We start from the raw sequence: 20,882 nt of genomic DNA, 5'->3' as shown, positions 1-20,882 counted from the left end.
AAGAAGATGGGTATGTGTGTGAGTTTGTGTGCATTTGCATATGTGTGCCTAGAGGGTTGTTATATAAAAATATCTCTAGGCATATATAAATATATTTGTCAAATGTTGAATTAAAGACAATAAACAGAATAGCTTCTTTATTAATTTGCTTCTTTTGGGAATAAGTAGCCAGAAAGAATCCTTCTTCTTGACCTCTTACTCTGGTATGTCTTCTGGACAATATATTTATTTCCTTTCTGAGGAGTTGCTGGTTCTGATCATAGGCTGCTGCCTTTTTATAGTTTACACCTTTGTGGTGACTGGGATAACATCCAAAGCAAGACTCATTTCTATGGAAACTGATGCTGAATAGAGAAATCTTTCTGAATTTTTATATATTCTATTTTATTTATTTATTTGATAGAGTTCTTATTCATGAAGGATAGTTCGTTTTAGAAATGATATATACTGAGAAGGGACTATCTGAGAAATTACCTGCAGCTTTCCAGTGTTCTCATGCTTCAATTAAATCTAAGGCAAAACAAGAAATTTCTCTTTATTTTAATGAAAAACACATTAGTAACGGGACGTCTTGCCTAAAAACTAAGATAATTTTTCTTTTACTATTCCAGCATAGAAAGCCCAAGATTTAATGAAGAAAGACTGCTTATGTCCAGTTCTATCAAAACCCCTTTTATTCCATTCTTCAAATATTTGCCAATATAAATACATTCATTTGGTATAAACCTGATTTTTAAATGCAGGAGAAGAACTATTACCCTATGACTAGGTGGTGAATTCTCAGATGCAGGCGTTTATCACAGAAGAGTGGACTAAAACAGTAGTGTTAGTTTTATGTTTTTAATTTTCTTGCTCCACAGAAGTTGCATCCCTGAAATTATTGTTATGCCCACTGGCTACTGAGTTTCTCTATGGGCTAAGCTTCTCACTGAAAGTTGAGTTGCATGATTTGGCCCGATGTGATATCACACGCGCACACACGTCTCTTTGGATATGTAAAGCGAAATATGTTTGCACAGTTGGAAATCTTGGGTAAGAACAATTATTAATGGCCACAAACAGCAGGAACACAAGATGTTAAGCATGGCTGAAAAGGAAACAGAAGGTCCAAGTGGCTTAGTGGACATTTATAGGTTTTCTTCTGCCAGTAAAATTCAGGAAAGGGACAACATTTGTAAACAGATCATTGGCTAGAACTACTGAGTTAGCCTGATCAATAGCAACTGTATTGCAGCAAAGAGCTCTTAATGGCTCTTAATCTCCATTAGATTGTGCTGGGTAGGCTACATGGCATTCTTGCCACTTACAGCAACTGCTGGTACTTTAGTAGCTTTCAGGGAACACAAGCATTAGTAGCTGTGATGCTAAGGTGCTCTGGGACAACAGCTATTACTAGGGCAGGAAACAACCACATCATTACAATTCAGGAAATGCTCAACAAATCCCCTGGGATATACTCCACATGGTTTATATATCTTTTAGCAGGTAAATCAGCCCAAAGAGTTTTAAAGTCATAAAGCTTCTCTGGCACCTGTTAATTAAATGGAGGCTATTCTGCCTGCTACTTAAAACCTTCTTTTCTTTGAGCTTCTGCCCGGCTTGACCACTAACTAAGAATATTAAATAATGGACATTCAGGGACAATTATAGATGTCACTCGTTGTGTGGGGGAGAAGAAGGGAGATAAAAAGAATGTATGTTGCAGCGACAGAGGAAAGAGTTCTGATTTGCAATATCTTCCAACAAGACAATTATTTATTCTTTTGAAGTTTTTTTAAAAAAGTTGTCCTACTACATTACTAGCATATTCATTATGGCAGAAGTTTCAATGGAGTCCTAGAAAAGAAGAACAACACATGTGGATCCCCAAAGATATAGCCCATCCCTCTCCATGCATTTTACTACCGTAATTTTTTAAAAAATGTGGTGCTGTTTTTGTTGTTCAAGTTGCTGTTAGGGCTATGTGAGCTGCATCCAAAAGTTTGGAGTTATATACAGATTTGGGGCTGTTGTTGCAGAATCCCTACAGAATGTAATTAATAGCCAATTGTGGCTAATATTGAAAAACTAAACAAGCTCAAGTCTAGTTAGAACTCCAATGGAGATTATCAGAAATTCCAAGATCTAAACTGGAAAATAAACAACAAACCCATAAAAAGGCAATGGGAAAACCACATTTATATGTTATCAGTGAAGCTTCAGACACATCCATATGGTCTAGTGGAGTCAAAATCAGTGTAAAAATGATGTCGTCTTTTTAATATTACAAAAGGAGAAACTTATTAAATACATAGAAAATAATGATCTTCTTTTTTATGGTAACAGAGTTGGAAGGGACCTTGGAAGTCATCTAGTCCAACCCCCTGCTCACGCAGGAGATCTGTACTAGGGATTCGAACCGCTGAACTGCGCTACCTTTCTGATAGACAAGCTCAGTGTCTTAGCCACTGAGCCACCTAGTCAGGCAATGATGTTACCTACATTTGGCATATAAATTAAATTAATTCAGTTCACCAATGTCTTCTTCCTGATCTTGTACACATTTGGTGTATACAACTGCATCCTGTATATCATAAGCATGAAATGCCCCCCTGAATTGTCTTAATGTTTGTGCACACAAATACAAATCGCCAGAAGAAAAACTAGAAATAATAGTAACCCTAAAAAAACAGAGAGAAATGAAAAGCAGAAAATATGGATAATTGACCTTGAAATTATCCTCTTATTATAGCAGTAGCAATAGCACTTAGACTTATATACCACTTCATAGTGCTTTACAGCCCTCTCTAAGCAGTTTTACAGAGTCAGCATACTGTTTCCAACAATCTGGGTCCTCATTTTACTGACCTCAGAAGGATGGAAGGCTGAGTCAACCTTGAGCCTGGTGAGATTCGATCTGTCAAACTGCTGGCAGCCAGTGATCAGCTGAAGTAGCCTGCTGCACTCTAACCACTGCACCATCACTGTATTATGTATTATAGGTACATATTCATTCAAACACAAGATACTGCAAGGATATGATAAAATGGATCATAGTCCATAACGTTAAATATTATTCATCTTTAAATTCCCACAAAGCTGTATTTAATTCTTTTTTGTTTGGTGATAACAATGATAGAAGATAGAATGATAGGAAAGAACTGGATATTTAAAACCTCACAATACAAAACCCAGCAGCAGAAAGAAAATTTCACATATGCATAATGATGAGCAAATTTTAATTTGGTACAAAAGAAGTGAAAAGGTGTACTGTATTTCTCAATACATTTGCATATCCTCAGAAGTTAAAGAGACACATGAAACTCATTTTGAATTTTCGGATTAGCTGCAAATCAATGAGGCTTGCAGTCTTTGATTTGTTGCAATAGCATAATTTTTCTAAATTAGGGTTACCAGATATAACAGGCAAAGGTGACACAGATAATTAGAAAAGAGGACAAATGGGGAGAGGATGCAAGCTTTAACTTGACATCACCAACAAAAATTACAGTGAAAGTCTTCAGCAAGTAACTGATTAAAGTATTGTCAATTATAGACAGCAGCACAAGCTGACTAGAAGGTACTAATCAACTAATTAAGGTCAGAGGAAGCCCCTGGATCATTCAATATAAGCTCTGGATACAGCTGAGAATTTATATACAAAAATCTCCATTTTTTTCATTCCTGCTTAAATTAATTCTTTATCCACATTTTTGGGCTCAAATATCTTATACCCTTTTTCCTAATATGTATTTCTTGTAAGCAAATCACATCTTATTTTATCTCCCCACCACCACCACCACTCTTTTGAAGAGCATTTGCTCTACTTATATTTCAAGTTAAACATTATAATCCATAATTACATCCAGATTTTAGAAATATCAGTACATATAGCACTCAATGTGATATAGTCATTGTCCTGTCATTTTGTTGAAGCATTTGTTTAGTCACATCTATCCTTGTTTTTTCCATTTGCATTTCCTCCCATTTTTCTTCAACTTTTCACAGAAAGATTTTTGATTTCTGCACAGAATTTAGTCTGAATCTCTGCTGTTTAAAAATAGAAACCACTCCTTTCATCTTACACTATCTAAATGGAAACTTTTTCTGCTGGAATTTGTCAGAAAACACCCTTTTCTTTGGCGCAGTATTCTAATTGCAATTTCTAAGCACAATTACATCTGAATTATCAGTTCTCAATCTAATATTAAATTGCTGCTACAGAACTTAATCTCTATTTTTCTTACAAAGTTCACAGGACCTCCCTTGAAAAATTTCTTAATTTTGAAAATTGTGTATTAATTGTATAAACTTTATGAATCTTGGACTCTTTTTCATCTTCATCCCAATCCAAAAATTTTGGGACTTAACAATCTTTTCTCTGATATCTCTTCATGGTTTTCTGGAATTGTTTCAAATCTTAAACAAAATTCTTTTTCTCTCAGTTCCAGTAAGGCCAAATTATCTAAATCTCTCTCCTTCTTTCTGTTTATAACTACTGACTTACTTTCCAGTACTTCATTTTGTCATTAATTTGTTTTACACCTTCAGCCAATTGTCCTACAGATTTTTCAATCTTCTTAACTTCTTTCATTTCCTTTTGTTATCTCTGCAAATCCTTTTTCCATTTCCTTTTTAAAAGCATCCAAATTATTGGCAACTGTTTCAGTCATCATCTTGCCAAATTCCTCAAACACTTTCTGCAAAAAAAATCTGGTGTGATGCTCTTATCGGGAAGTTGACTGCCAGGAGCTGTGGTTAGAATGCTGTATTGTAGGCAACTCTGGCAACAGCATGGAGTTCAATTCTGACCAGTTCAAGGTTCACTCAGCCTTTCTGAAGTCTGAAGTCAATAAAGTAAGGTAAGCTTCTTTTTTTCATGTTTTATTTTTCTGTCTTTAACACTTTATTCCCAGTGAGCTCTCCATAGCTACAATCACCATATTATTCTTATCTTCTTATTTTGTAAAATCCACCAAATATCTACTTCTCTTAATAATAAATAATCAACATTCCTATGAAGGTGCAATCTGTTTATCTAGTTAATTTTGCTATTTTCAAAGGCAATTTTGTTAAATAAAAATATATTCTGTTTTTTAAAAGTTATTTTCTCCTTTGTCTATTTAAAACTGAACATTTACACTTGTGTGCACGCATGGAACATGTCATTCTCCAACAATGATAACTTCAGATTCTTATTCAGAGCTTAACCTCCCTCAGATTTTAAGATAAATGATTCTGTAACTGTAAAGTGTTAGAAAATAACTGTTTGGCACCACAAAGTAGAGACATATTCCACACTGTTAATGTTAGAAAGCCTTCCCAACTTTTAAGCTTTGTTGAATAGAAGAGTTAATACAGTACTACAACCGTAATCAGTATATCTATGGCAGCTGGCAATAGACATTGCAGTCCAACACATCTGGAAGCACCAGATTGGCAAGTGTTGTTCTTACAACATACTTTGCAAACAGTGAGTTAGATAACATAGTTTTCCAGCCATAAACAAGTACATACTATTTCATCAAGCAAACAGTCATACACAAATAGCAAGCACAAGCCTAATTCATCTGGCAACCTGATCTTCCAGTATTAACATATGAATGGAAGTCTCAGACACATTATGGCAGATAGGCACAATGTAAATTAGATTTGTAATATGCAACATAATAAAATATGGCAGCCAAATTACTATCTGCAATGATTCCTACTAGACCAAGGTTTACACAACTTGCTATCTTCTATGTACAGGAAAATAGCAAAACAACTGAGCTGCGGGGAATGTTATTGCCACGTTGTTCTTAAAGTCTGTTGGATCTTTTCCTCTGGATTTTAAATTTAGGTCCATGAACTTATTTTTGTTCTTCACAATCTTAATTCAAGAGGCTATTATAGCAATACCATTGGACAGGCACCAAGGCCCAGTTTTAAATGCAGCTTTATTTGAATAGATCTGTAATGGTCAGACATTAACATTTTGGCTCAGTTGATAAAGCAAAATGAAATTGCACCAGGAAACAAGCTTTAGATTTCTCCTACACCAGAGGTCTTCAAACTTGGAAGCTTTAAGACTTGTGCCAAGTTTGGGTACCCCTGTCCTACACATTGACTAAAAATGTATACATGCTAACTATACAGTCAGATTCAGTTCAAAACATGATTTTTTTCAGTTTATTTATCAGTAGCAAAGATGACTATCCTCGTGCTCCTGTAGATTTGTTATACGGTGTCTGCAAATGTTTATATTTTTTGTTAAAGGTCATAAACACAATCAGGCCCAGAGTTTTGGATAACATGAATAGTTTCCATTCAGCAACTACAAATTTCATCTACCTGTCCACCAACCTGATTCACCTTCTTGCTTTAGGTTCAGAGTAACTAATTATCATGATGAACACAATTTTAGCCTCAAAAATAGTTGCAGTCAATTTCTTAGTATGATCTGTTAGGAAACAATTATTGAAATACATATTTATTTAATGAAATGTAATTGGGTGGGTATGTGCAGCATAGGAAATCATAAATCTGTGGGATAGCCAAGAGCTTTATGAAGTAGAAAAATGTCTGGAAAGAAAAGCATTAAAATTAGGAGCATAATTGATACTCTTAAGGCTGGTATTTGCATAAAAAAATAAATAAAGCAAGTGTTATTTAGGAAATAACATGGCTATGAGAAATTCTATCTATAGTTAAGAGCCAGTTGACTGTTGGTATGGCTTTTCTCCTCAAGGCCATTTCCTATGGCCTCCACATTTATGGAGGACTTTCCTCTTAGTGAGTTAGGTAAATAGTCAAACCTCATAGCTCAGAAGAGGAGGAAGACTGAATTGAGAGTGGAAGGAAATAATGAAAGTTCTGAGGATTTTTCTTAGTTAAAAGGGAAGGATGTTATAAATGGAAACATGCCATGTCTTTTAGACAAGCAAAGGACATAAGCATGCAGAGCTCCTCTGCTATCTCTATATCTATTATCCCTAAGGATAATAGATGCAGAGAGCTCATGATTTACAGATGAAATAGCTGGGCTCACAAAACATACTTGGCCCAAACCATCATTTTATATAAATCGGGTCAGAAGTTGTCTCATAGCCTTCTTGTGCATTTCTATAGATGCATTTCTACAGATGTTTGGCCTGTGTAATTCAGGAACTGTAACCGGATAGCCCTTTACTTGATCTTGTGGGATTATTTTGTTTTCCTAAAACTATTTCTTCCAGAAATGTTGTTTTTGTTTAAAATAAAAAACAAACCTGGGCAAAATGACATTGATCTCATGCTTTCAAGGGCTAGTTAGATGTTTGTTGGCTTTTGTCCTGATTTAGTTGTTTCATACATAACAAGGCTACACTCAGAATTAGACATCTACTGTGTTTTCTTTTCACTTTTGGGGAACAAAAAAAACAAACCCCTAATTATAATTACATAAGTTCAAGTGTAAAATCATTCTTGGCTCTTCTGCCAAGGATTTTGAATGCGAAACAAATGAGTGTATTGGCATTCTATAAATAAGCATGGAAGATTAAGTCACTATAGTAGAATGATTTTGATTGTTAAGATGTATCCAAGTCCCATTGTTTAATCCAGTTCCATATAGCCCTAAAGGCTCACTTTAAAATTCCATCTTCAATTATATCCTGATCTTTGAGTAAAAGAGTCAATTTAAACTCTTAAAGGGTTCAATCTTTCTTTCAGTGGTTGAATGAAGTATACAATACAGGTAGTCTTCAATTTAAAACAGTTCATTTAGTGACCATTCAAAGTTACAACAGCACTGAAAAAAGTGACTAAAGACCATTTTTCACACTTACGACTGTTGCAGCATCTCCAAGGTCATATGATCCAAATCCAGATACCTGGCAACTGACTCATATTTATGACGGTTGCAGGGTCCTGAGGTCACATGATCACCTTTTGCAACCTTCTGACAAGCAAAGTCAATGGGGAAGGCAGATTAACAGCCAGGTGACTATCTTAACAACTGTAGTGATTCACTTAACAGCTATGGCAAGAAAGGCCATAATGGTGCAAAATTCACTTAACAATTATCTCGCTTAGCAACATAAATTTTGGGCTCAATTGTGGTCGTGAGTCAAAGAGGACCTGTATTTTTAAAGCATCTGTCTTTTTATAATTATAGCCAATGGTTCCATTAATGGTTAATCGAGTCGTATGGCATTCTGGGGTATTTCTCAAATATTGGAGGTACAGCATCATCTTTCCCCAGCCTGATAAACTCTAAATTCAGGGTCTATAATTAAGGGGCATGCATAAGCGCACCAACATGCCTACCATCCAATAATGGGTTTCAAAAAATTTTACTACCGGTTCTGTGGGTGGGGCTTGGTGGGCGTGGCATGGCTTGATGGGCATGGCTTGGTGGGCATGGCAGGAAAGGATACTGTAAAATTTCCATTCCCTCCCCAATCCAGGGGAAGGTTACTGCAAAATCCCTAATTCCTCCTGATCAGCTGGAACTTGAGAAGCAGAGAATAGATGGGGACAGGGCCAGTCAGAATTTTTACTACCAGTTCTCTGAACTACTCAGAATTTCCGCTACCGGTTCTCCAGAACTGGTCAGAACCTGCTGAAACCCACCTCTGCTACCATCCCTGTCCTAATGTTCTCTTTTATTCATATCCATTTCATGTATTAATAATCATGTATATACAGTACTTACATCTGTTATCTAATACATGCTTGACAAAACAAATAAATATAATAAATAAATAAATAAAAATAATGCCATCATTAACTGTACCTGCTGGAAATTATGAGACATGATCATAATAGAAGAGCTGGAGGTTGGTGAGGGCTATGTTGTACCCTAATGTTCAGTATTTGAAACAGCAGCCAGAAAGAACAATAAAAATTCAATAGGAAAAGATGGCAAAGCAAAGTCCCAAATAATTAAAGATAATCTTATAGAAAAGTCACTATACATTTTAACAGGTTCTGAGGCTTCAAATGTGTGATTTGTTATTTCAAAGCTATGTTACTTTAGTTAGATTCGATACAAGTATATGCTAGATTATTTCATGTTTAACTTTACCTTTAAAACTGTTATGAGCCCAACATTCAAAACTGATAATACTAGTTGTGTTCTTACCTGGAATAAGATCTACTGAGGACAGTAACTCAAACTCTTGTCAACTTTTATTATATTGCTGTAATGTGCTGTACATGGGGCTGCCCTTGAGAACCACCCAGAAACTTCAGAGGATCCAAAATCTAGTGCACCACATGCTTATTGTCAATCTAAGCAGTCTATTATAAGAGCTACAGTTACAGGTATATTCGAGTTGTTGGATCCAACATTCAAGTTTTTGGATGCTACATTTAAAGCCCTTAACGTCTGAGTCTGGAAATCTAAGAGACTACCCTTACTAGAATAATTCTGTCCACCCTGTTTGGGCACTTGTTTAGGATTTACAGCTATCAGAAGGTTTGATGGGATGTGGCACAAGAAAAGCATTCTGCCCCTCCAATTTTTATGGCCTTCCAGAAAGTCCTAAAGTGCTAGCCTTTCCAAATCCTGAAACCATCAACATAAGATGTATAGTTTTATAGTACCCTGTTTCGCTGAAAATAAGACATCCCCTGATAATAAGCCCAATCGCACTTTTGAGCACATGTGCTAAAATATGCTACATAAAGCAATAAAGCAGTGGTGAAATTCAATTTTTTTTACTAACAGTTTTGTGGGCATGGCTTGGTGGGCATTGCATGGCTTGGTGGTCGTGACTTGGTGGGTGTGGCAGGGGAAGGATACTGCAAAATCCCCATTCCCTCCCCACTCCTGGGGAAAGGATATTGCAAAATCTCCATTCCCACCCCAGCCAGCCAGAGTTGGGACCAGCCAGAGTTGGTATTTGCCAGTTCTCCAAACTACTCAAAATTTCCACTACCGGTTCTCCAGAACCTGTCAGAACCTGCTGGATTACACCCCTGGCATAAAGGTTATTATGTGGAAGTCTTTATCAAATTACAGAGTACTCTAGCATGGCAAACTAGATGCTCATTAAATCTAGTTTTTGGCACAGCTCATCTTCTGACAGGGGAACACATTCTTTTCTTGGCTTGATAAGCTCTTTTCACTGAAAACAGATAGTAAGATTGAGTTGGAATTTTGGATCAAATTATAGCCTATATCTTTTGAAATGCAAAGATGGGGATTCTTTAATAATAATAAATGATGTAGGTTTTTGTTTCATCCCATGTGTTTAAAGGCCACAGGTACTTGTTTCATTTCTTACAGAAAAACAGTACTCTGTTTAATTTTCCTTTGATATGCTTTTCCACAAATGGGTGTCTCTTAGAGTCCTTACTTGGAACATTTTATTTTTGGTGTTGTCCAAATCCCTCTGAGAAGTTAAGATTCATACCATAGATACCTGTTTCATTAATATCGCTTGGTTTTTCATTAGCCTCTGGAAAATGAGCCTCTGCAGCATCAAGGAAGCAGCCCAATAAAGATACATTACTGTCACTTTACTCTACTGAAGCAGATGGGTCATAATAGTATGTCAGATACCAATGCATTCGTGGAGTCGTTTTTCCTTATCAGCTAGTTAATGAAATGAATTTCTATCACAGCATCTTTAAAATGTAATACACTCACTACCATCTTCAAAGACCTATTTTGAACTAAATATGTTATCTATCAAAATACTCATTAAAATTAGGTGCAGCCTACAAGAAAAGATAGATTAAATCACTGAGGCATCTGGGCCTCTTATTCCTCTAATGTGACCTCATTATATCGTAATTCGTTACTGCAGAAATTTAATTTTCGAATGCTGTGGCATTACAGAGCGATTTTCACAGTTCCAGGTTTTTCATTCTAGTAACCCTAAACTTTTTGATCACTTGGTACAAGGAACCTGATTATTTAGAGACTTAATGTGAACTTTAAATGAGCAAATCTAAGCTAAAACTATGCCATGTATTGCCAATTACGCTGAGATAAATCTCTTAGCTTCTTTAACACCTAGTACAATTATCAAGGCACAAAAGAAATTTCCTAACTGCAACTGAGACGAGATTTATTAAAAGATTCAGGTGCCAATCTGTTGATCATAAAATGTGCTGGGAGGAGAAAAACTAATTTCAGCTAAAGTGAAGCTACAAGTATCAGACATTATCAGTAGAAACCCAAGTTCTTAAGATGGGAAGATACATACAGGCAGTCCTTGCATAACAACCCTTTATTTAATGATTACTTGAAGTTACAACAATGCTGAAAAATGTTATGTATGGCCAGTCCTCACACTTACAATTTTGGTAGCTTTCCTGTAATCACGTATTGATGATTTGAGCACTTGGCAACCATGACACTTTTACAACAGTTGCAGCATCCCATTTATGACCTCCCCAGAAGGTCACAAGCTGTGGTCACATGATTTAACAATTGCTTTACTTAGCAATGAAGTTGCAGTCCCAATTAGGGTCATTAAGCAAGAAGACTTTTTAAAGCCTCAATTTTCCAACAACCCTCGCCATCAAAAGTTTTGGACTACTGTTCCTATCGCTTTTTGGCATTGTTCATGCTGTTCACCTGGAAGACGGCAAGTTGGAGAACATTTATTGAGGCCAAGGTTATGCAACTTAGTCATGTGTAACAATGTATTTAGAATTACCATGTCTGGGCTTGCTTGTCAAGATATTTTTGGACCATTTATGGTAGGCGTAAAGTAGCTTGCCAGGAATGAACTCCCAGAATTCTGCATCACAATCCAATCAACTGATGAGCCAACAGCAACATCAAAATTCTTGCAGATTTCTCATAAAAAGCAGTTGTACAGAGTACAAGTGGGTGATCTCATGATCTTTCTTTTCTCTGAAGAGACTTTGCAGCCAGAGCTTCCATTTTGCGCTAATCACCATCACAATTTCGTCCCCTTCACTGATATCTAGTTTCCAATAAATCTTCCAGTTCTTCAACCCTTTCACGGTTGTTTTGTGATATATTTCAAACATTTTTTTCTAAAAGTAAAAATTCAAATACTGTACCTAAACTAGTTTATGTGGATTTTGCTAATATCAATTAAGTAGAAAACAATGCCAAACTTAAAAGTGCTTTTTGTTCATCATAGTTCTATAGTTCCTATAATTCTGAAATTTTACAGATGTCCTAATATGGAAATTTCTGTGATAAATGCGATTTGCATACAAATTGATGAAATACTTGTCTGTGTGTGTTTATGTGCATGTGCAAACACAGAAAGTATGCATGTGAGAGAAAGATAAAAATAAAAAGAATGGAGAATGAAAATCCTTCATTCTTTTATTAATTTCCCTGCCTTCACCACACGTACCTATTATTTTCTATACAGATAACTCTGTGATGCATTCCATTTTGTATGAATTACCACAAATATTTGTTTACTGATACATTGTTTTAAACTTTCCTTAAAATCATTCTTTGGAAATTTTGCAGTTTGTTTACATACCTGCAACTCTATAAAATAGTATATACATTGCCCACAAAACCAAAAGAGGGGAGGGAAGTAAATTCCTTTAAGATTGCCACACAAATCAACTTTAATAATGCTTAACCTAGCAGTCCTTAAATCACTTGGAGAGAGGAATGGAGCTATGAAATTGTGCACGATTCTTCAGATTATTTGATGTGAGAATGGAGTTTGGACACAAGTGAAATATGGTGGCTTCTGAAATGATCCAAATCAAATTAGGCTGCTTTCTCAATCACTGAAATTTGGTACAAATTTGAATTATGTGATCAGTTTATAATCTGTAAAACCATAGTAAAGTTAAAATCTTAGTTGCCATGTCTTGGAAATATCCAGAACAACAAAACAGTGAAGACTGAGGAGACACTGGGAGAGACAATGAGATGTATAGACACAGTGATTTTTTTTCTTTCATTGAGTTTTGAGATTATGCTATATAATGTATTTGCCCTAAACCAATTTACCATAGAATTCCCACATGGGTCATGAGTCTATGTTATTCTGACCCATAGCATGAAACATGTCTCTTACAATGGCAAATTGAGAGCAGGCACTATCTGTGAATAAGAAGATAATTACCTCTCAACAAACTTGAGATCAATCTCTTTGTTGCCATTATACATATATACACAGAAAGAAAGAATATAGGTATTCTCTTTGATATGTGGCTTTTGAAAATGAAAATAAAGGACATTTCTCCGACAGCAGATACATAATATTCTCTACTTCAGAAAGAAAACTATGTGGAAACAATTTTTTCATGGGGTTAAAATAAGAAATATGGAAATTCAAGGACTTTTATTATTTACTTTTACAACCATGTAAAATAATGGTCTGATGGTACTATTCCCAGTTAGATTTACCATGGAACCATCTTTTACCTTTGACAAGTAAATTAAACTCTGGTTGCTCAGCAGACTAAAGCACTGTTATTAAAATCCACTTACATCTGCTGCCTGCAATTACTGCAAGTTCAATTCTCACCAGGCTCAAGGTTGACTCCATCCTTTCTAAGGTAGGTAAAATGAGGACCCAGATTATGGGGGCAATAAACTGACTTTGTATAAATATACAAAAGTATGCAGGCTATTGCTTAACGCATTGTAAACCACTCTGAGTGTCCGGAGAAGGGCGGCATATAAATCAATTTTTTTAAAAAAAACGAACAAAACTAAACTACTCAGATTGTTTGGTCTTTTCCCCTGTTCTCTATTTTAAATAAATTGGTCCAATCCAAATTAAAACTTTGTAGAGGGGTGGAAATAGCCTACAGTCAATGTATGATAGCATCTTCCTTATTCCATTGTTACAGCTCTTTCAAACTGGCTGTTCTTGACAGCTGCAAACCCAGCTGAAATCTGCTGCAAGAGTCACCACCCTCCCCCCCCACACACACACACCTTCTCCCCTTCTCTCCCCCCCCCCTCCTTTTTCAGGCTTTATTTGCCATTGTGATGCATTAATGAAGTAGAGCTGCCTTGTCAGACTTCATCAGCAATCCCGTGAAGGAAGAATGAAATCACTTCTATTGACCCACTGGCATATTTATAGGTTCCTGCATTTCGCTGAGCTGGGTAGTTATCACCTTGCCTTCCCCATGTTGTGTTTATTCAGCAGCAGGCTAAATCACATCTGTGCACAAGTGGGACATTAATCAGGAAATGTAAGCCTCTCATAAAGGCTGCTGAACCTATCTAATTACCCCAGCAGCCAGAGTTTGCACATGAATTCTCTTCCCCTTCCCCAAACAATTAACACAGCCTTCTGAACTCATAAGTTTCACTATTTTCCCACTGCCAATTTCCATCTTTTTTGCCCCTGATGGATTGGCCAACTGGGCTCTTTGCATGATCAACAAAACATTGGAAGGATGGGATCCCTGGTGCGCTGGTCTCCCATATATATTCTGGATGGAAAACACAGCTGTTTCTTCTGAAATTTCTATGGGAGCCATAACTAGGGACTTCTGACAATAGCAGCATTAGACAGCAGCAGCACTTGTATTTCCTGCCACAGAATGTTTTTAAAAAAGGGATGAGACTAGAAGAAACAATGGAATGGCAGTTAGTATGTATGTTATGGATAAACACAATAAAACCATCTTTTAAACCAAATTAAACAGGCCTTGACCAAAATCTGGTTCTGGACTTTTTTAAGTTGGAAGCCAAGTCACTTATTTCCATGACTGAAAAATTTCAGTTAATATTACTGGGAAAGTACAGTATAAATACTTCGTTTTTTCTCCTAATGTTTTTCACACAAATGCAGGGTTTGCCTTTTTTGTTTTTGATCAATCTAGTATTGATCCATTGGTTGCCACAGGAATTGACCAACCAATTTATCACTCAAGCCTGACGTTGTAGGGTGAGAGAGAGTGACTGGCCCAATGTCACCTAGATGGTTTTCATGCCTAAAATGAGACTCGAATTCACAGTTTCCTGATTTCTAGCCTGATGCCTTAACTACTAGATCAAAGTGGTTTTCATAATGCAACATAAATAACTGTATGTAAATCTGACAAGTAAATCTGGCAGATACATCATATAATATAATTGAAAATGGAATGGAATTCCACACAATCATTTTCATAAGTTGAGTTTCTTTCTAGTTAGCCCTACTTTTTTCTAAGTATTTCAGAGTAGGAACTGGATCAAGATTAGTCAGTCTTCTTATTATATGGAGATTTTGGATTTTCTATATGAAAACTAACTAAAATGAAAGATTGATGTATGATGTCTGACATCTTTTAATATCCATTTTATTTACAATGTATTATTTTGACCATAAATCATAACAAAATGGAATAAAAAAGACAAAATAACAAGAAGACAAATAAGACTTAACACAAATATGTAACAATGAATGCAAAGCAACTACATAATTGTATTTTTTTAAAAAAAGCCAGGTTGCAACATGAATATTCATTAGGTTGCTGATAATGCAAATAGACCTGCTCTCTTTGCCTTTTGCATTTCTTTGTCAATGATATCTAAAGAAAAACAAATTATGCACAACTTGATTTTTTTTTTTAGATGAAAAATCAAAGTTAGGTAGCAATGCTACAGTTTGATAAAGTATATAATCTACAAGAATTGTTAAGAGGTGCTTAGCCTTTTCTTTTTACCACTGATTTTTGATAAATACATTAACATTAAATACATGTTAAGACTAAAAATGTTTGAGGTGAGAGAGAAAAATCATTATGTTTTATTCTGTATAACTTTCAGCTTTGCTCCATGCTCCCCTCACATAAAGCCTCTAAAAATATTCCACATTTTTTCCTTCACATTTTAAAAACAAGTAATCAGATTTTTTAAAAAGCAAATAAAAGATTGTCGCTAAAATTTGCATATGGCTTGATTACATTCTAGGCCTATATTGTTTAACTGTTTAATAAATGATTTGATGAGGTCTATAAAATATGATTTTATTTTATCTTTTTTATATTATTTATTTAGGCCTGGAGGAACATTGTCCATGGGTCGTGATGGGTTGGACAAAACTTCGCAACTAACAATAAATAAAATATGATTATTTAATTTTCAGATATTATAAATAGGGGGTATAGCTAACACTTTACAGGATGCCATGCAGATCCAAGGGGATCTCAGCAAGCTACAAGAATGAACAGAAATTATTCAAGATTAATTTCAACAGGAACATAGTGCCTCCTCTGTGGAATGAGCTCCCAAAAATATTTGACCGGTTCCAACCCTGTCAGCCTTCAAGAAAGGTTCAAGACCTGGAGTTTGTCTAGGGCATTTGGGTCATTGACATTAGGTGTGCTTGTCCTGGGACATGCTGTTTATGTGATTATGTTCTGATTTTGTTATTTGTTCTCATTACTGCTGTCTTGTTATGGCATTGATTGATTTTTACAACTGTAGGCTGCCCAGAGTTATATTTTTGTGAATTGGGTGGACAAATAAATAAATAAATGCAAATTCCTACATTTTCATGGGAAAAATAAAAAGAATGAACAGGGAATGGGAGAATCATATGGGGCAGTAATGTTGGTATGGGAGGGGGCAGGGCAAAGGATCTCTATGTCTTGAATGATCAGAAACTGAATGTGAGACAAAGGATGATACATTTACTAAAAAAACCCAATACAATCCTAAACTGAATCAACAGAATCGTAATGCAAAGATCAGGAAGTGCCATCACTCCCTTCTCTGTGCCTTGGTCTAGTGGTGGGTTGCTACCAGTTCTCTCTGGTTCTTGCGAACCGGTAGTGAAATTTTGAGTAGTTCGGAGAACCGGTAAATACCACCTCTGCCTGGCCCTGCCCCCAATCTATTCGCTGCCTCCTGACTCCCAGCTCATCGGCTAGAAGGAAAAAATCAGGGCTCACTTGACAAAGAAGAGAGAAAAAAGACAAGAAATGGTCACTTTAAGTTGAGAAGCCAAGAAGTCTCCCAACAGATCAGCTAGAAGGAAAAAATTGGATTTGCTTCTCAGCCAGGAGATCACTTGGCAACGAAGAAAGGGGGGAGGAAGGACGCCATCGCTTTAAATTGACAAGCCAAGAAGCAGCTGCTGGAAGGAGGTTTTTGCTTGTAGAAGTGAAGTGACATTAAGCGGTTCGTTTCTGAGTCAGCTGAACAATAAACTGGATAAGAGGAGGGATTCTTATATGGTTCTATGTTTTTGAAGTTTTGGGGTTTGTGCAACATGGACTTTGTGTTTCTAAAAAGGTTTGGGCGATTTCCATTGTGAAATATCCTGTCTTGAATGAGTTTTCTGCCTGCTTGTAAATGGAGCTGAACTTCCGGCTTTCACTTTCTAGTATCTCTAAGCACTGGTATCTGTTTTCTTCTTACGAAAACAGCTCCTTTATGCAGCTGGCAGGAATGTGGAGTGAGTATCAGGCAGGTTCCTTGTTAGCAGCTTGATTTTTCCTTGCTTTTCTTATGAGTAATATTTTATTTGGAGAAATGAAGAGGGGGGAGTTTGATTCCTTCCTAGAACAGGTTAGTGGGTGGGGAGGGAATGGGGATTTTGCAGTATCCTTCCCCTGTCACGCCCGCCACACCACGCCCACCAAGCCACACCCACAGAACCAGTAGTAAAAAAATTTGAAACCCACCACTGCATAAGTCCATCTTAATATGCTATTCCTGGTATGTGATGTTTTGTATACATCAGAGAAAGAAGCACTCTTGTAATCTTTGACTTTTAGGCTTGCTGTCAAACATCAGCCATAATACTAATGACTGTTTTGAACAATATACAGGTTGTATTACACGAATGGCTATTTTATATGTGAAATTATGACTGAAATATTTCTGCACCTATATTGGTCCACAGTGTCAGGAAGTTTCTCCTTAGTTTTAGGTTGCTTCTCTCTTTGTTCAGTTTCCATCCATTGCTTCTTGTTTTGCCTTCTGGTGCTTTGGAAAATATTTTGCCCCCCCCTTTCTTTCTGGCAGCCCCTTAAAAGCCTGTTGCCTATCACACTCTTGGGCAAAGCATGTGAGCCATTTCCTCCTTTCAGTGGTCCATGAAAGTGCATCTATAGTATGTAGATAATAAAGTTGAAAAAAGGTGAACAACATTTTTACAGAACTATAGATACGTTGAAACTGGATGTTACAAGGAATGGCTGGGAGGGGAATGGCCAGGCAATGCACCCCTTGATGTGAGTGACATTGAGTTGGCCATGCCTACCCAGTCACATGACCATCAAGCCACACCCACAAAATAAACCACGCCCACAGAACCAATAGTAAAAAAAATGTAGAACTCAGCCCTGCCTTGATTGTACCTAAAATATTCTTCTACCTTTCTAGGTATCACAGTTTAGGAAGTACATTTGCTAACCCACATATGTCCAAAGGAAAACTATCAAGATGATAAATAAGGGACGGGGGGGGGGGGGAAATATGAATAATAATTTAGGCAGGGAGATAAGGGAGATGTTTTCAAGTATCTAAAAGATTATGATGTAAAAGACAGAACAGAACAGTTAAAATTGATACAAAAGGCAATACAAGAAATACTGTAGGATAAACTACATAGAAATAGTATCCAGTTGCACAAATGAAAGTTCTTATTGGTCAGAGCTATTCAGCAATTATACATCTTCAGGAAGTGATACACTCTGGAGAGGCTGAATGGCCATCTGTCAAGGGCGCTAGAGTAATGGATTCCTGCACTCTGCAAGGGCTTGGATAAAATGATCTTCAAGGTCCATTACATTCTATGGCATCATTATTATGAATGCCAGTTATTATGTTTGCCAGCAGAAATTATCATCACATCTTTTCTTTCCTATTTAGTCAGAAGAAAGAGACAGCGTATATGTAGACTAATAATTTCCTGATGCTATTTCTCATCTGTAGTTCACAGAACAATAACATTGGTGGGTCTTGAATTTTTTTGACATCCCTAACCCAAGGACCCCACCTCTGTCATTGTCCACTATGGCTACTTGAGCGGACCAGGATCCACCCACACATGGAAGAGGAAAAGATTACACTGCAGAGCTAATCAGAAGACCCTTTGCTAACAGCCTTCTCCTTCAGACATAAAATTAACTTGACCAAAGAACGATAAGAGGAGAAAACCTCTACAAAAATAAAATATTCAAGATGTTTAGAATATCACATATTTAAATTGTAAATTAAAATACTTAGGACTAGGTTTTCCTCTCATGTCATTTCACTGCTTAAGTAGATAGAATTGTCTAGATTAATGTCCTATAATGTTTTCTTTTTAATTTCCTTTCGGGTTTTTTTAATGACTAGGAAAACAAGGCAGATTTCAGAGAGTTCTAAAACGTGGCAAATACTTTCGTGGGCCTAATGTCAAATATGTTTATAGTGGTGCACAGTCTAGGAAAAAACATGCTAAAATCTCTAATTATTATTCTACACACGATGTAACATTTCTTTATTATCCCTTTTTGAATTGTGTAGATCAAACGGTTGAGATATAAGTAAAAGATGCCTGCATGCATAAAATCCTCACATTAATGTGAGGCAATTAACCTAAAGATTTTTTTTTCATTAATTAAATTAAAATAGCTCTCTTAAAACACATTTCAAAAACGGTTTTGCTTAGGGTACTTTTATTTTTGTCCAAATAAAAAAAGCCAAACATTTGAATTAAATTTTATCAGTTGTTTTAAACTGCATTATAATTTCTCTGTTTTAATAATTGGCAATTTTCTCACGAGATTCTGGGGCTCCAACCAGTGACTACCAGTCCTGTGGGAGTGGCTTGGTGGGCGTGGCAGGCAAAGGATACTGCAAAATCTCCATTCCTACCCTGCTCCAGGGGAAAGATATTGCAAAATCTCCATTCCCACCCCACTCTGGGGCCAGCCAGAAGTGGTATTTGCCGGTTCTCCGAACTACTCAAAATTTCCACTACCGGTTCTCCAGAACCTGTCAGAACCTGCTGAATAACACCCCTGGCTCCAACTTGTAAAATGCTAAACGAGTTACAACATTGTTGTTGTTCCGTCCTTCTTTAAAATCACATGAACTTCCTTCCTTCCTTCCTTCCTTCCTTCCTTCCTTCCTTCCTTCCTTCCTTCCTTCCTTCCTTCCTTCCTTCTTACAGAGAATGAAAGGCAAGATGGGGAAAGTCATGGCTATGAGTCACATGTCCCTCTCATGCTCCCATTTTACAGAACTTACTCAGCCAAGAGTTTCTGATTTTCAACATTATTTGTTTATAATAAAGGATAAAATAGTACATTCAATTAAAGCCCCATGCACCCAACTTGCCTCTTAAACCTTTCCTTCACAAAGCTTCAACATTGCCTAAGAAATTAACTCCACCCATTTTGATGATACGTTTGTCCATCCCAATAAAAGGCAGAATGATATAATGACAGAATGGAGATATTCAAAAGCTCTAGAGGAGCACCTATCTTCTAGAGCCCAAGTGGGGAATGATGCTGGCTCAGAAATTCTGAAAGTTGAAGTCCACAAGTCATAAAAGGGCCATCATTCCCCACCCCTGCTTTAGAGGAAATGCACCCCGAAGAGTCTCCCTATGTTTAGAGTTTCATATTTATAGGCCTTATGAACACAATGGCTTTAAAGGCTTGACAATCACAGATTGAATCAGTAAATGTGACACTCTTTTTTCCTCCCCTTATCCAGTATATTTATTCTCCATTTAATAAATGCCTGAACAGGGCTTGAGAGAGAACCTTTAAGAAAACCAAGTGCTGTTGCAACTCAATGACAAATTAATGCTTCATTGAGCAATTATGGTGAAAAATTCCCCACTCTAATGGGCTAAATTGGATTTTCTATTCAAATACAAATAATGGATCACCAGCATTTCCTCACAATGTCTCTCTGCCACAAGGAGAGACAAAAAACACGATTTGGTACGGGAGTACCTTGATACAAAGATGTTGAAGCAGAGCATCATTTATCTCTACCTGTCAAGAAAAGGAAAAAGTAGTAAACA

This window comes from Pantherophis guttatus, chromosome 3 (assembly GCF_059756535.1).
Source record: "Pantherophis guttatus breed Tessera chromosome 3, ASM5975653v1, whole genome shotgun sequence".
Taxonomy (NCBI): domain Eukaryota; kingdom Metazoa; phylum Chordata; class Lepidosauria; order Squamata; family Colubridae; genus Pantherophis; species Pantherophis guttatus.
This window is presented reverse-complemented; position numbering follows the sequence as displayed.